The 16850-nt window shown below is 41.1% G+C and overlaps 1 pseudogene; it reads left to right on the top strand.

The window, feature by feature from the left end:
* Positions 1-11513: 11513 nt before the first annotated feature.
* Positions 11514-15423, top strand: LOC149747917 (uncharacterized; annotated as a pseudogene).
* The last annotated feature ends 1427 nt before the right edge of the window (positions 15424-16850 follow it).

Here is a 16850-nt window from a genome sequence, read left to right on the forward strand (position 1 = left end):
AACTCCACAGCACCTTCAATCAACTGGGTATAATTGACACTATCTTAATCATTCAACAGCAGATTGCATGTTCTGCTCAAGCTTACGTGTAACATTTACCAGACAGACCACATACTGGGCCATAAAACACACCCTAGCAAATTTAGAAGAAGAAAAACCATACAGTGTATGCTCTGAGACCACATGCAATTAAACTAGAAGTCAGTTGTTTAAAAGATAGGTGGAAAAATCCAAAATGCATGAAGATTAAGCAACATGACGAAACAACACATGCATCAAAAAAGAAATGTCAAGAGAAATTTTAAAATATTCTGAACTAAGTGAAAATGAAAATATAACATCAAAATGTGTGGGATGCAGTGAAAGCAGAGCTTAGAGGGAAATTTATAGCACTGATTGAACTCATTAGACACTAAGATCTAAAATCAACAATCCAAGACTTCCCTGGTGGTGCAGTGGTTAAGAATCTACCTGCCAATGCAGGGGACACGGGTTTGAGCCCTGGTCCGGGAAGATCCCACATGCTGCGGAGCACCTATGTCCATGCGCCACAACTACTGAGCCTGCACTCTAGAGCCCATGAGCCACAACTGCTGAGCCCACATGCCACAACTACCGAAGCCCACATGCCTAGAGCCCATGCTCCACAACAAGAGAAGCCACCACAGTGAGAAGCCTATGCACCACAACGAAGAGTAGCCCCCGCTTGCCACAACTAGAGAAAGCCTGTGCACAGCAATGAAGACCCAATGCAGCCAAAAATTAATTAAAATCAATAATCCAAGCTTCACCCTTAGTAAACTAGAAAAAAAAAACAAACTAAATCCGAAGTAAACAGGAGAAAAAAAATAAGAATTAGAGCAGAAATCAATGAAACTGAAAACAGGAAATCAATAGAAAAAAATCAACAAAGCAAAGGTGGTTCTTGGAAAAGATAAAAAAATTGCTAATCTTCTAGCCAGGCTAACTAAGAACAAAAGAGAAAGAGGAAACACAGATTACTAAATGAAAGGGAACATCACTACAGATTCCATGGACATTAAAAGGATAATGGAGGATTATTATGAACAATTCTATGCCCACAAATTTGATAACCTAGATGAAATGACCAACTCCTTGAAAGACACAATCTGCAAAAATTCACATAAGAAGAAATAAACAATCTGTACAGACCTATATCTATTAAAGAAATTAAATCAATAATTAAGAACCTCCAAAACAGAAAGCACCAGGCTGGAATGGGTTCACCAATGAATTCTACCAAACATTGAATATAACAATTCTCAAAGTCTCAAAGCATAGATAATACTTCCTAATTCGTTCTATGAATCCAGCATTACCCTAATACCAAAACCAGGCAAGGACATTACAAGAAAACTACAGACCAGTATCTTTCATAAACATAGATGCAAAAATCATCAACAAAGTATTAGCAACTCTAATCTAACTGTATAAAAAGCACAACTGGGCTTCCCTGGTGGCGCAGTGGTTGAGAGTCCGCCTGCCGGTGCAGGGGACACGGGTTTGTGCCCCGGTCCGGGAAGATCCCACATGCCGCGGAGCAGCTGGGCCCGTGAGCCATGGCCGCTGAGCCTGCGCGTCCAGAGCCTGTGCTCCACAACGGGAGAGGCCACAACAGTGAGAGGCCCGCGTACCGCCAAAAAAAAAAAAAAAAAGCACAACCAAGTGGAATTAACCCTAAGTATGCAGTCAATTGAAAATCAATTAATATAATTCACATCAACTGGCTAAAAAAGAAAAACCACATAATCATATTAATAAATGTAGGAAAAGCACTTGACAAAATCCAACACCTATTTATGAAAAAAACTCTCCGTAAGCCAAGAATAGAGGGGAACTTCCTCACCTTGATAAAAATACCTACCAAAAAAATATATACAGCTAACATCATACTTAATGGTGAGAAAGTCAAAGATTTCCAACAAATACCAAAATAAGGTTAGGATGTCCCCTCTCACCACTGCTTATCAACATCATACTGGAAATACTAGCTAATGCAATGAGGCAAGGAAAGAAATAAAAGGTATACAAACAGAGAATGAAGAATTAAAGCCGACCTTGTTCACAGATGACATGATCATCTATGTAGAAAATCCTAAAGAATCAACAAAAAAATTCCTTGGACTAATAAGCGATTATAGCAGTGTTGCAAAATATAAGGTCAATACACAAAAACCAATCACTTTCATATATACCAATAATGAACAAGTGAAATTTAAAATTAAAAACATAATACCACTTATATTAGCACCCCTCAAAACTGAAATACTTAGGTATAAGTCTAACAAAATATGTATAAGATTTATATGAGGAAAACTGCAAAAACTGATGAATTAAAGAGGAGCTAAATAAATGGAGAGATATTCATGTTCGTGAGGAAGACCATATTGTCAAGACAGTTCTTCCCAACTTGATCTCTAGATTCAAGGCAATCTAGAATCTGGCAGTTTATCTTGTGACAAATTCATTCTAAAATTTATATATAGAGGTAAAAGATCCAAAATAGCCAACACAATATTGAAAGAGAAGAACAAAGTTAAAGGACTGACACTATCTGACTTCAAGACTTACAGTAATCAAGACTGTGAGATTGGCCAAAGAGGAGACAAATAGATTGATGGAACAGAAGGGAGAGTGCAGAAATTAACCCACATAAATATAGTCAACTAATCTTTGACAAAAAAGCAAAGACAATTCAACGGAGCAAAGATAGTTATTTCAACAAATGGTGCCGGAAAAACTGGGTATCCACATGCAAAAAAAAAAAAACGAATCTAGACACAAACTTTACACCCTTCACAAAAGTTAACTCAGAATGGAGCACAGATCTAAACGTAAAATGAAAAATTATAAAACTATTAGAAGCCAACAGAAGAGAAGACCTTGGGCATGGCAGTAATTTTTTGGATGTAACACCGAAGGCAGGATCCAGGAAAGAAATAATTGATAAGCTGAACTTCGTTAAATTAAAAATTTCCACTCTGTAACAGACAATGTCAAGAGAATGAAAAGACAGGCCAAAGTCTGGGAGAAAATGTTTGCAAAAGACACATATGATAGAAGGACTGATTCAAAATAAAGAACTCTTGAAATTCAACAAGAAGAAAATGAACAACCCAATTTAAAAATGGGCAAAAGACCTGAACAGATACCTCACCAAATAAGATATACAGATGCCAAGGAAGGATATGAAAGATGGTCCGCATCATGTGTCATCAGGAAAATGTAAATTAAAACAAAAATGAGATACCGCTACACACCTATTAGAATGGCTAAAATCCAAAACACTGACAACACCAAATTCTGGCAAGAATGTAGAGCCCATGTTGGTGGGAATGCAAGATGGTACAGTCACTTTGGAAGACAGTTTGTCACTTTCTAACAAAACTAAACATAGTCTTACCCTGTCTTCTAATAATAATCTAATAATCATGCTCCTTGCTGTTTACCCAAATGAACTGAACACTTACATTCTCACAAAAATCTACATACAGATAGTTATAGCAGCTTTATACACATTGCCAAAACTTGGAAATAACCAAGATGTCCTTTAGTAAGTGAATGGATAAATAAACTGTGGTACATCTGACAATGGAATATTATTCAGCACTAAAAAGAAATAAGCCATCTAGCTATGAAAAGAAATGCACATTAATAAATTAAGAAACAATGTGAAGAATTTATATAACTGTGTGATTCCAACTATTTAACATTCTGGAAAAACAAAACTGTGAAGAGAGTAAAAAGATTAGTGGTTGCCAGAGGAGTGGTAATGGGGAGGAAAGGTTGAACAGGTAGTATGGAACACAAAAGATTTTTAGGGCAGCGAAACTATATCATACTGGTGGATATGTATCATTATTCATTCGTCAAAACCCATAGAATGTAAAATACCAAGAGTGAACCCTAACGTAAACTATGGACTTGGAGTGATAATGGTCTGTCAATATAGGTTCATTGATTGGGTCAAATGTACCACTGTGGTGTGAAGTGTGGATAGTAGGGGAAGTGGATAGTGGGGACAAGGATATATGGGAAATCTCTGTACTTTCCACTCAGTTGTCTTGAAAACCTAAAATAAAGTTTATTAATTTATTTTTTAAAAAAACATCTTTATTGGAGTATAATTCCTTTACAATGGTATGTTAGTTTCTGCTTGTAACAAAGTGAATCAGCTATACATATACATATATCCCCATATCCCCTCCCTCTTGCGTCTCCCTCCCACCCTCCCTATCCCACCCCTCTAGGTGGTCACAAAGCACCGAGCTGATCTCCCTGTGCTATGCGGCTGCTTCCCACTAGCTATCTATTTTACATTTGGTAGTATATATTAGTCCATGCCACTCTCTCACTTCATCCCAGCTTACCCTTCCCCCTCCCCATGTCCTCAAGTCCATTCTCTACATCTGCATCTTTATTCCTGTCCTGCCCCTAGGTTCTTCATAACCTTTTTTAAGATTCCATATATATGTGTTAGCATACAGTATTCGTTTTTCTCTTTCTGACTTACTTCACTCTGTATGACAGATTCTAGGTCCATCCACCTCACTACAAATAACTCAATTTCGTTTCTTTTGTGGCTGAGTAATATTCCATTGTATATATGTGCCACATCTTCTTTATCCATTCATCTGTTGATGGACACTTAGATTGTTTCCATGTCCTGGCTATTGTAAATAGTGCTGCAGTGAACATTGTGGTACGTGACACTTTTTGAATTATGGTTTTCTTAGGGTATATGCCCAGTAGTGGGATTGCTGGGTTCTATTTCTGGTTTTTTAAGGAACCTCCATACTGTTCTCCATAGTGGCTGTATCAATTTACATTCCCACCAACAGTGCAAGAGGGTTCCCTTTTCGCCACACCCTCTCCAGCATTTATTGTTTGTAGAGTTTTTGATGATGGCCGTTCTGACTGGTGTGAGGTAATACCTCATTGTAGTTTTGATTTGCATTTCTCTAATGATTAGTGATGTTGAGCATTCTTTCATGTGTTTGTTGGCAATCTGTATATCTTCTTTGGAGAAATGTCTATTTAGGTCTTCTGCGCATTTTTGGGTTGGGTTGTTTGTTTTTTTGATATTGAGCTGCATGAGCTACTTGTAAATTTTAGAGATTAATCCTTTATCAGTTGCTTCATTTGCAAATATTTTCTCCCATTTTAAGGGTTGTCTTTTTGTCTTGTTTATGGTTTCCTTTGCTGTGCAAAAGCTTGTAAGTTTCATTACGTCCCGTTTTTTAATTTTTGTTTTTATTTCCATTTCTCTAGGAGGTGGGTCAAAAAGGATCTTGCTGTGATTTATGTCATAGAATGTTCTGCCTATGTTTTCCTCTAAGAGTTATATAGTGTCTGGCCTTACATTTAGGTCTTTAATCCATTTTGAGTTTATTTTTATGTATGGTGTTAAGGAGTGTTCTAATTTCATTGTTTTACATGTAGCTGTCTAGTTTTTCCAGCACCACTTATTGAAGAGGCTGTCTTTTCTCCATTGTATATTCTTGCCTCTTTTATCAAAAATAAGGTGACCATATGTGCGTGGGTTTATCTCTGGGCTTTCTATCCTGTTCCATTGATCTATATTTCTGTTTTTGTGCCAGTACCATACTGTCTTGATGACTGTAGCTTTGTAGTATAGTCCGAAGTCAAGGAGCCTGATTCCTCCAGCTTTGTTTTTCTTTCTCAAGATTGCTTTGGCTATTCGGGGTCTTTTGTGTTTCCATACAAATTGTGCAATTTTTTGTTCTAGTTCTGTGAAAAATTTAATTTAAAAAATTAATAAGTGCTGGAGCTAGAATTTGATCTCAAGTAAATTTAACTGTAAATGCTTTGCTTAATTTGGCGATGTAACAGGTCTCTAAGATTAAAGTAGCAGTTCCCAAGCAGCTGAATTGGGCCCTGTAACACTCTGTGTTTCTTTGGCCCTTTCTTCTTAAGTTTTCCTAGTTTTAACTTTAAACAGCCATGGGAATTTTACTGTCACCCAAGACATACAGTGAGTAGTATACTACTACTACAAGGAAATCCTTTAGTCACACCAATCAGTACTAAATTCTAATTTATCAGTTATATACTGCTATCCAACAAACCAACCCAAAGCCTAGTGGTTCAAAACAACAATTTATTATTCTACATGATTCTGTGGGTTGGCCAGGCAGATCTTCTCCTGCTCTCCTTTATGCCAACTCATACAACCATATTAGTTGATGGACCAGCTGTGCTCAGCCAAGATGTCTGAGATAGCTGAGCCTCTCTCATAGTCATTTATGCTGGGCTTATTCATAGCATGGTAGTCTCAGGATTACAAGAGAGCAAAAGTGGAGACTACAAAGCCTCTAGAAGCCTAGGCTCAGAAGGCACTCAGTGTAAATTCTGCCTTATTCTATTGGTCAAATCAAGTCATAAGGCAAGCCCATAGTCGAAGGATGGAGAAATGTATTCCATGTCTTGATTGAAGGAGTAGCAAAAGGACACAAATACAGGGAAGTGTAGTTCAGTAGGGGCTATTATTATAACAGTCTACCACATAATATATATTTTTATATATGGAAATATGTGAATATATGCACAAAATGATTTTTTTACATCTGAATTTGAAATCATGATATCTGCATTCCTAGTTTATGTGTATAAATGTAGTTGAGTCATAATACTTTATGATAGTCAGCTAGTGAATGGCCTGTAGTATATTTGGCAAAAGTAATGAATTCTTAGTGATTTGAGATTTGCCTAGAGCTCCCGGCTATAAAATGTTTCCTGTGAAGTAAAATGATATTGCTGAGGAATTTTTGTGGAAATTATAGGGTTTATGGACTAGCAAAGTGAGAATTAATGAGGTTCCTCTGTCTTTACTGCAGCTTAAGAACTGGAATTCCTATAAAGAAATTAGTTCTAAGAGTAAAGGCCTTTTTTAAATCATCCTGGCCAAGATGACATCATATTGAAAGCAAAAAGCTGTAAACGCTTAAATTTTGCTATTATAGATTATTTTTATTGCAATATATAATTTTTATCAATTAAATTTTCATATGGATAACTTGGCAATAAAATTATTTATAATCTAAGAGTATGTCTCTAATCTTACTGTGTAATATATTTTTTACAAAGGTTTGAGTTGATGTAAGCTATAGTTTCCTATCTTTATTTCTCAGAGTCAATTTTACTATTTAAATTGACATTTTTATACATTAGAATATAAAGTGTTATTTCTTAGATATTTGTGAGTGAAATAAAATGTTATTTTTACTCTATTCAGAAATGTGTAAAATAAGTGATTATAAAAATACATCGTACTATCATCTTTCATATATTAAGGGAGTTAATAACAAAGTTGTTCTGAGGAATAGTGAATAAGATTGTTTTAGCTGGAGGACACTTAATTTTACATACAGAAGCAAGATCCAATCAAATTAGATGAGATACGATCTCATGACTTTATAGTACTATCCTAATTGTTCAATAGTCTTTATCAAGCTAAAAGATTCGACCCCATGGATGATGACATGAGACACAATGATATAGTCAGTTTCAGAATAAATTACACATACACAGAAAATTAAAAATCCGTGTGCAGAACACTTAAATGTATTAAAAATTTCAGTAATTCATCTTGTAAAATCTTTCTCCATCATCATTTCAAGTCTGACAGCCATTCTGCCAAAAAGCTTAAAATGTAAAGTGATTATATGGGGTACCTAGAGTAGTCAAATTCACAGAGACGAAATAGTTTCCAGAGGAGGGAGGAAGGGGAGAAAAGGGAGTTACTGGAGATGGATGGTGTGATCATTGCCCAGCCATGTGAATGTACTTAATGCCACTGAACTGTACACTTAAAAATGGTTAAAATGGTAAATTTTATGTTATATAGATATTTCACCATAATAAAAAGAAAATGTAAAATGAAGTTAAAATACTATAACTACAAAATAAGTACAAACACCTCAGAATATCTGTAGGTACAAAAGTAAGCAACTAGAATTACAGAATATAATCAACATCAACAAGATATTAAGGTAAAATAATCATAAAAGTAAAAGAAAAAGATCACTTTTCAAAAATGGCAGCTACTACCACTATTTCAGATGAAACTCTTTAAAAGGGTCAGTCACATTCAAGAGAAGCCTTTGCTGAAAGATGTAAGGAAACGTGAGTTCACTTAGTCTGAAAAACAGCTCTCGTAGCTTGAAAGGTGAGTACGTGATAACGTTTTACATTTATCACTATTTAAATTTTTTTTAGTGTCAGGACTAGCTTAAACATTTCTGTGTTTAGGTGTCTTTACAGAGCTCAGCGCAAAATTAGTAACCTCCACCCAACATTTCAAAGACTTACAATTCCAATCTCCCTTCTTTTTTTAAATTCATTTTATTGAAGTATAGTTGATTTACAATGTTATGTTCATTTCTGCTGTACAGCAAAGTGTCCAATCTCCCTTCTTACTACATTTTCACATGCCCTGGCCTTCACCTGGCTGATCCCCAGACATTTTTCTAGGTCAGACTCTCTGAGGCTTCCCCCTTCCTTCTCCATTCCCTGACTACTGTTCTTGGAGTTTTCATAATCACTCCGGTCTCCCCATCAGCATTTATCTGATTACCTGCAGGTCTTTCCAGCAAACCTGGAAGCTGTCAGATGGCTCATCTCTGTATCCCCAGGCCCTAAACAGTGTGTGGCCCACAGTAGGCAGATGATACTTGTTTATTGAATGAATAAATGAGGAAGGAAGAATTGAAGAAGAAAGGAAGGATTGAAGGAAGAATTAAATGGATGGTACACCCTTTTCAAGCTTATGAAAAGGGCCCCATTTCAAGAACCAGCCTCAGCCCCAAGAACACTCATCTTGGGACCCAACCATCTGATGAGAATGAAGCACGAAAAGCTACCATGGAGATGATGCAAACCAAGCCAGAGATAGCAGCAAGGGATGGGATGCAACTTTGGCCAGCACCTTATGAGATGATATTACACTTTCCAACTTTGCATTTCAGAAAGCAGTTTCCATTCCAGCAGGTTGTTGTTAACTCTTGCATTCAGAATAAAACATCTGAAGGAACTGTGAAGAGCTGTGAAGAGTAGTGGCTGACCTGTTTGCTCCTGAAAAATGTTTTTCACCAGACTCATTATGTGTATGTATACATACGTATATCAACCAGATCAAAAAAAAATTTGTTTTTAATTTTTAATCTATTTAAACATTTTATAGTAAGTTAAAAAACACAGAAACATTATAAGTACAAATTAAGTTGTACTTTACTGATTTGTGAGCCTGAATTGACTTCTTGCCCACACCTCTCCTTCCCTCATACCCTTCTTGGGTGGAATTAACTGCGATGGAAGAGAAGCGTCTGGTGACCACTGCAGCCCTGGGAAATGAAGCCCATGGTAGGTGCGGCAAGTTTCAGAGAAAAGGGGGCCATGCCCAAGCTCTATTCCTTCCACACGAAAGCCATTGCTTACTCAACCAACAGCCAAGGGCACTGACTGTATCACACATGGGAGGGTGTATATTCCCAAGTGAACATTCAGTATTATAAATACTAAAATAAAATAGGACCCCAGATCTGCTCATTTTGGTGCCTCCTAAACTGGAAAATATTTGTCCTCCTGAACTCTTAGCATTTTGAAAATCCCAGGAAAGGTAGAACTACACCAGAAAGAAGCTGAAAGAAAAAAAAAAAAAAAAATCCCTACGAGCAAAGGCCAGCTCAGCTCAAACCCTAGATAGCTTCCCCCCTCCTAAGTGCATGTTATAGAAAATAAACAATATTTTCATTTAACAACAGATGGTTCAACACTCATTGCTATGCCAGGACCTAGCACTGCATAAGTGGCTTCTCCTTCTTGGAAACAGCATCTTCTCTTCCCAATTGGACTCTAAGCCCCCAGAAAGGGCTTACAAAATTCTGTGTCTTTATGTTGCCAGTACCCAGCTTAATAGCCTTGAGGAATAAGGGCTAACATGATATTGTGGGTGGTGAAAAATAACCCAGGGACAGAAGGAAGGGGGCAAGGAAGAGACTGTCAAGCTGCTAGCTTCTTTCATTTATGTTTATTATAACAACAGGCTGATTTAGTACCTACTATAAAATTAAGATATTAATAAAAACTATCATTTGCTCATTTTATACACTTATTTATTATCTCTCATGGTTCTGTGGGTTGACTGGGCTCAGCTGGGTACTCTTTGCTTCAGGTCTTTCATCCAATTACAGTGAGAAAGCAGCTGGGGCTGAAGTAGTCAGGAGGTTCAACAGGACTGGACTTCCAAGATGGCTAATTCACTTGGCGGGCAGTTGATGTTATCTGTTGTCTGGGAACTCATTGCTGGGAGCAATTCCATGTTATCAAGCTGAGCACTACAGGTGACCTGGCCTCCACATGCTTCTTGAAGAATACAGCTGGGTTCTGAGAGAGAGTGTCCCAGGAAGGAGCATTCCAAGAGACCCAGGTATAGAAGCAGCAAGATTCTTATGATCTAGCCTTGGAAGTCATAGAGTGTCACTTCACCTCAGAGACTACACAAGAGTTTGAATAAAGGAGGCATGGCTCCTGGGTGGGGGCATCTTTGGAGAAGGAAAACATTTATATAAATATGTATATAAATATCTCACAGCGTGCTTTACATATATTATTTCATTCACAAAAGCCCTGATGGGTAGATACAAGCATCCCTCATCTTACAGATGAGGAACTGGAAGCTCAGAGAAGCTAAGTGACTTGTCTGGACTTAACCCAGCAATAATCTTCTTTTTTGAATGGATTTCAGAGCGTGATCAGTGTGGGATCTGCTACTGTTAAGTCTCACTCAGCTCTCTCTACTGGTTCCTAGGTGCGAGGTTTTGTTCTCAGGGACACTGTTGGGAATATGAATGAGAAAGGAGATAAACCCTCTTCCTCAGAGGATTTTATAATCTCGTGGAGCTAGAAATCATTGAGGTAAGAGGAGCTGTTGCTGAACAAAGAAGTCTCAATTTTGACAGATCCTGCTCTATCCAAACTGCTGCAATTAAATATTGGGAATACCCGAGGGAGATTGCCCTGAAAACCCTCCTTGCTCCTTTTTATGTTCTTTAGAGAGACTAAAAGACAAGGTGAGAACAAGGAAGACAGGGGAAAGGGGCAAAGACTGGAATGCCCAGCCGATTGAGGAGCCTTCAAGAGACCATGGAAAGGAAGGTCCACTGCCAGCTGAATTCCCTCACAATAATGAAGGAACTTTGCTTGTTAAATGTGTCTACATTTAAACGCTATTGATTCCTCTCCAAGACGCCATGCAGACAGGGTGTATACTTGTGTTTTTTGTGTTAAAGAGTGGGTTTAAAAGGCCTTTCTCCCTTTCCCACTGTAGTAGGTAAATAGCCATATAACCCTCAACCGTTTTTATCACATTGTTGATCACTTTCTCTACCTACAGGGCAATAATTTTCCACTCTGCAACCCAATCAATATGCTATCTACCACTGTTCACTCCCCACTCTACCCTTCTCTTCACATTCACAGATATCAGAAATTTTTTATATTAAACTTTTTTTTAAGTTTCAGACAATTTAAGTCTGTGGTAACTTCCAAAGCTATTTAGTTTCAGCTGAAGAAAGAAAAAAAAAAAGTGTATATGCTCTAGCTCTCAACTGTTAAAAGCCCAAGAGTTTAGTTTTAAGAACTTGTGTCACAGCACACCTTATTTGTCCCCTTGTGTCTCGCTACTGCAGCCCTAGGTGTTTTGTATAATGCATGAGTGAACCCCGCTTAGAAATAGAAATGCATTTTCAGTAAGCATTTATTATGTTGTTCTGCGCATACAGCTTTAAATTTGCCTGCTGCAGCTTGAAGCATTACACAAACTGTTGGTCCGCTGACTGCCTCTCTGGCAGCAGCACACACAGAAAATAGATTGCTAAGGGTTTTTCCCCTCCTCCCCCTCTCCTCTCTCTCTCTCTTCCTCTTTCTCTCTTTTTTTAAACCAGTCGTGAACATTTTTTAATCTTGTGGCATTTTTAATCAACACGTATTTCCTTCCAGGACCTATGATCCTCTATTGATTCCCATTAAAATGCTTTTCTTTTCTGTGCCCCCTCTGCTGATCGAATTTCAGATCAGCCACAGGATATGCAACTAACCTTCCGGCACTACTGAACCCAACCAAGCGAGGGTGATCAAAAGGCTTGATGCATTCATTAAACATTCCCTTCGCCCGGGCTGGAGCTCTAATGGAAGCTATCTCTTTGCCTTGCAATTTTTTCTCCTTTTTGTCTCTCCCCCCACCTCCAAAAAATGTTTTTTGCCTTTGATCGCAGGGGAGGGGGGGGGAGAACATGAGAACAAAAGAGACCTATCTTTTTCCCCGGGGCTGACGTCAGTTCGATTTTACTGACAACTATTCGAGCGTGTGTAGCAGTTGGAAGCGGCCCCTTGCCCGCCCCTGCCCCCCACACCTTCCACTTTGGGGAGAAAACAAGACTTTCAGCGGCTCCGGAGACGCGCCCTGAAAATGGCCCGCTCGGGCCCAGCACTCGATGCCCTCCCGCCCGCTCGGCAAAGGGCATTCGAGGCTTATTTGTGTGGCACGATCTTTACTGGGGCGGAAAACACGCGGCGGGGGAGGAGCGGGAACGGGCGCGGGCCGGGCGGGGAGAGCAGGAATGTTCCCTCCCAGCCGCGGGAGGAGGATTCGTGCGGGGAACTGCGTCCCCGCCGGCGCGGCCATGCGGGCTCAGGTTATCGGGCGGCTCCCGGCGGCTGCGGGTGGGGCGGCGGCCCGAGGGCCCCGGGCGTGCGGAGCCGGGCGCAGGGACCCGCCACCCCCGCGGGCGCGCGTGCGCGGCGCTGCCCCCACGCCCGGGCCGCCGCGGCCTCGGCGGCGCCAGCTCCCCGCTCGGCTAGCGCGGCGGCGGCGGCCGCGGCGGCGGGTGGCCGGCAAGACCCGGGCCGGAGCCGGCGCGGACGGGATCGGGCGGCGCGGCGGCGGCGCGGGGTGGCAGGAAGAGCCGGAGAAGAGGCGCCGGCTCCCAGGCGCGCGGCGCGAGGAGTCTTTTCTCCGGGATAGCGCACGTGGCCTGCGGGCCGAGGTGCGGGGCGAGCGGGGTCCCGGAGAAATTCCCGGTCGGGTCTCGGAGCAAACACACCCAGCGAGGGCGCAGCCCGTCCTACAGTTGCCAGGAGCCAAAGATCTATAGCCTACCCAAACCATTTCTGGAAAAATCATATTTTCCAGGCTTTCGTGGAAGAGCCATTACTTCTATTCTAAATCCGGAGGGGAATGTGCGTCCATTTCAGGGAGAAAAAAAGATGTGGAAAGTACACTGATTCCGGGGAGTATGGGTAATGGGCCTGGACCTGCGCCCGGTGACCACCTACACTGGCCCCTTCACCTGAGCACACCTGTGACACTGGTTCATTAAGGTCACGCACCTCAGGCTCTTACTATCAACACATTTGGCCGGACCAAAGGCGAATTTGAAAATGGGTCCCTTTCCTCAGGATCTTGACTTTTATTAAGGCAGAACATGCAGCAAATAAAAGGCCACCAGTGCCGGCAGGGCCCTGTTATTCCCGTGGCGCCTCGCACCTACCCCCACTTTTGCATTCACCGCAAGGGGCTGAGACGATGTGTTTACCCATCCACCTCCCCAGGGGCGGAAGGCTCCTAGAGTGGATGCCAAGGCTAGTTCTGTGTATCAGCCCCAGCACTCCAGAGCATACCACCGCCGCTGAGTAAATGTTTTCCTGAATAAGTGCATAGTGGAGGTAACGGTGAAGCGCTGCGACGCACAGAGGAAAGAACAACTAATTTTGACTCAGGACAGGGGCCAGAGAAGGCTTCCTGAAAGAGAGGCGTTTGAGCTGGACTCTGAAGACCAACCACAGATGACAGTAGAGACCATTCCAGGACGAGAGAGCTCCACCAGCACAGGAGGGCCGTGCAGTGGATGGGGATGTGGTGGATCTGAACGGGGGAACTTGGAGGCATAGAAAAGGGAGCACCACGGCTAGAGCTGGAAAGCGCGGAATGCCTCACTGTAGAGGGAACAGCGGGCACAGACATTTTATTTAAGGGATCTAGACTAGGGACATGCAAATGTAAAATAAAATAAGGAGTATGGATATACAGGAAGGAAGGAGGGAGGGAGAGAGGGAGAAAAAGAAGGAAGGGGGGGAGGAAGATAAGGAAAGCAGTTTATGTGGGCATTTCAGAAAAATTATATGAAAACAAAAAGAAATGCCAAGGAAAACCCCTGGCTTAAGACTCTAGGGGGAAAAAAATTTTTTTTTAAATAGCATTTGAGGGGAGTCCCTATGGAAGAGGGAGAGAAAGGTTTTGATTAATGATCTTTGACCATTACAGTGTTTCTCATCGGTGAAGTCATGAATTGGTTAAGAAAAAGAGTGAAAGCTATTAGACATCACTATTCAGAAAGAAATGGAACTGAAAACAAGATAAATGTTGTTTATCATTTGTATTGTAAATCATTAGGGAATTCTAACTAAATTGTGGTACAGTCAATAGAATATTATGCAGCCATTAAAAATGAAGTATATTTATTGGAAAGATGTTTGCAATACATTGTTATGTGAAGAAGCAAATTATAAGTCAGCACCTCTGGAAGGGCATATCTAAAATGTTAGCAGGGTTCCCTCTAATGTTTGATTATTAGTCATTTTTCACTTTCTTCAAAACTGTAAGCATTGTCTGAATCTTAACAATGAGCAATTATTACCTTTTTAATTAGAAAATAAATACATGATTAAAATTTTAATCTTTTAAAAATGTATATGGCTTTTTTCTTGTGAAACTAAAGTGACATCCATGGTATTGGGAATCCTCATGGATGTCTTTGGAGTCAGGCTGACCTGAATGCTGCACAAGGCGCCTTTTTTTCCCTGTGCCATCTGACTCAAGCTACTTCGAGACTTTTTTGGGCCTTGAACTATGAAGTGAAGATAATATCTCCCTAATAGTGTTGTGGTGAGGACTGAAAATAATATCTGTAATGCCTGGCCCCCAGGAGGTGCTCAGTGAGTGGAAGCGTTCATGAAAGGGTAAAGGGCACAGGCTTAAGAAAATATTTTTCTTCTCAGATGCTCCCTCTCCCCACAAATATTCCTCCTTTCCCTCCCAGATGGTAAGACTGTACTTCCCCGTCTATTTGCAGTTAGGAGTGGCCATGTGACAGACTCTGGCCAACAAGGTGAACAGAAGGAACATGTGTCACCAGTGATCACTTTGCCATGTTCTCTTCTTCTGTCTGCCATGATAACCAGCAACTCCCAAGGAGGGGCTTCTCTGTCTGCCCCGATTCCAGAGTGAGGATAAGCAGAGCCTCCCGCCCCTCCATAGACTTGGAGCATGAGTGAGGATAAACCTTTGTTGTTGTCAGCCACTAAGATTTGGGGGCTGTTTGTCACAAAGCCTAGTTTAACTCATGCTGACTGACACAGCCACTGACTTGTTTTGTGACCTTGGGAAAGTTAGTCAACCTCTCTAGGTTTCCATTTCTTCCTCTGTAAAATGTGGATGTTAATATCCCCACACCATAGGTTGATGGAGAGAACGAGTTAATGTGTAAAGCACTTGGCCCCTGTACCTGGCACCTGGAAAGTACACATGAAATGACAGGGGCTCTTGTAATCTCACCAGGAGGGCTTATCATCCCCATCTATGAAATGGGAGCAGGCGTCTATGCCGAGGGGATCAGTTGACGCTTGCATGTTGTCTTTCTACCATTGGATATGCTCTTACTGAAGCCATTCAAATAAAGATATGCATAAATAAGAGATAGAGCCGATGTAGGTAAGAAAACTCACTCAAATATTATTGATAATCTCCTTTCCACCCTTGGAAGAAATGCCAAATGGTAAGTCCTAGTAGAGTCGGCAGCCACATGGCCGCTAAGTCATGTCTCTCCCATGATAGCCAAGAGAGTCCTCTGGGGGTTAGGAACATCGAAAGTTTCCAGTGACTCTGGGTCACAGATAGAGTCACTCATTTGAATGTGATTTAGAGAAATGACTATAAAGATAGTGACGAGCCCCCCACCCCCACCCCCCCAGTTTCTTATCCTCTCAGAGTCTTAAAAACACAATGGTCTCCAATGCAAGAGAGAAAAAGAGAAAGTTGTGTGTCTGGATTGTTCTGATGCCTTGCGTGCTTCCCAGCTTAGACCAGGGAGTGAGGAGAGCATGTGGCCATAAAAAATACTTGCTTTTCAGAGCATAGAAAAGCTTTGTTTCCATTGCTACACAATCAGGAAGCCTCACGATTCTGACAGCAAATGAACAGTCCTCTGAGGGTTTTTGGGCACGAGGCCAGACACCTCAGAGGATCCAGAAGGAATGTGAAGAGTGGCTCTTCTCCCTGGGGGAGCTCAGCAGGGGGTCTTGTAGCACCTTCCCAGTTTGGAAAGGGATGTAAGCCCAGTGAAATTCTCAGGCAACATACAATGGAGCTTTTATTACCTGGATTTCAGTTACTCAAGGCTAACGTTGAATGAGGCACTCAGAAAACCTCTTCACTTGCTCTAAGAAAGAGTAGTGTGCCACAGTAGAGTAATGAGTAATGAAGAGTCCTGTCTTTCCGTTTGCAGAGTGCTTTATATTAAACCAAGTGGTTCCCCATACATTTACTCATTCCATCCTTACAATGAAAGGATCAGCCCAACAATAGGGAAATGTTGCCCCTATTGTACCTCTACTTGACCAACTTGAAAAGCACGGTGTCTTTCTGGACTTTAAGTATTCCACCAACATAGAAGGCATGGCAGGAGTGGAGCCAAGGCAGGGAGTTAGTTCTGGGACTGGGCGGCCTACCTGAAAAGATCATCGAGCAGATGGCA

This window comes from Delphinapterus leucas, chromosome 12 (assembly GCF_059928025.1).
Source record: "Delphinapterus leucas isolate spDelLeu-1000000601 "Yukka" chromosome 12, BTC_Dleu_Yukka2, whole genome shotgun sequence".
Lineage (NCBI taxonomy): Eukaryota > Metazoa > Chordata > Mammalia > Artiodactyla > Monodontidae > Delphinapterus > Delphinapterus leucas.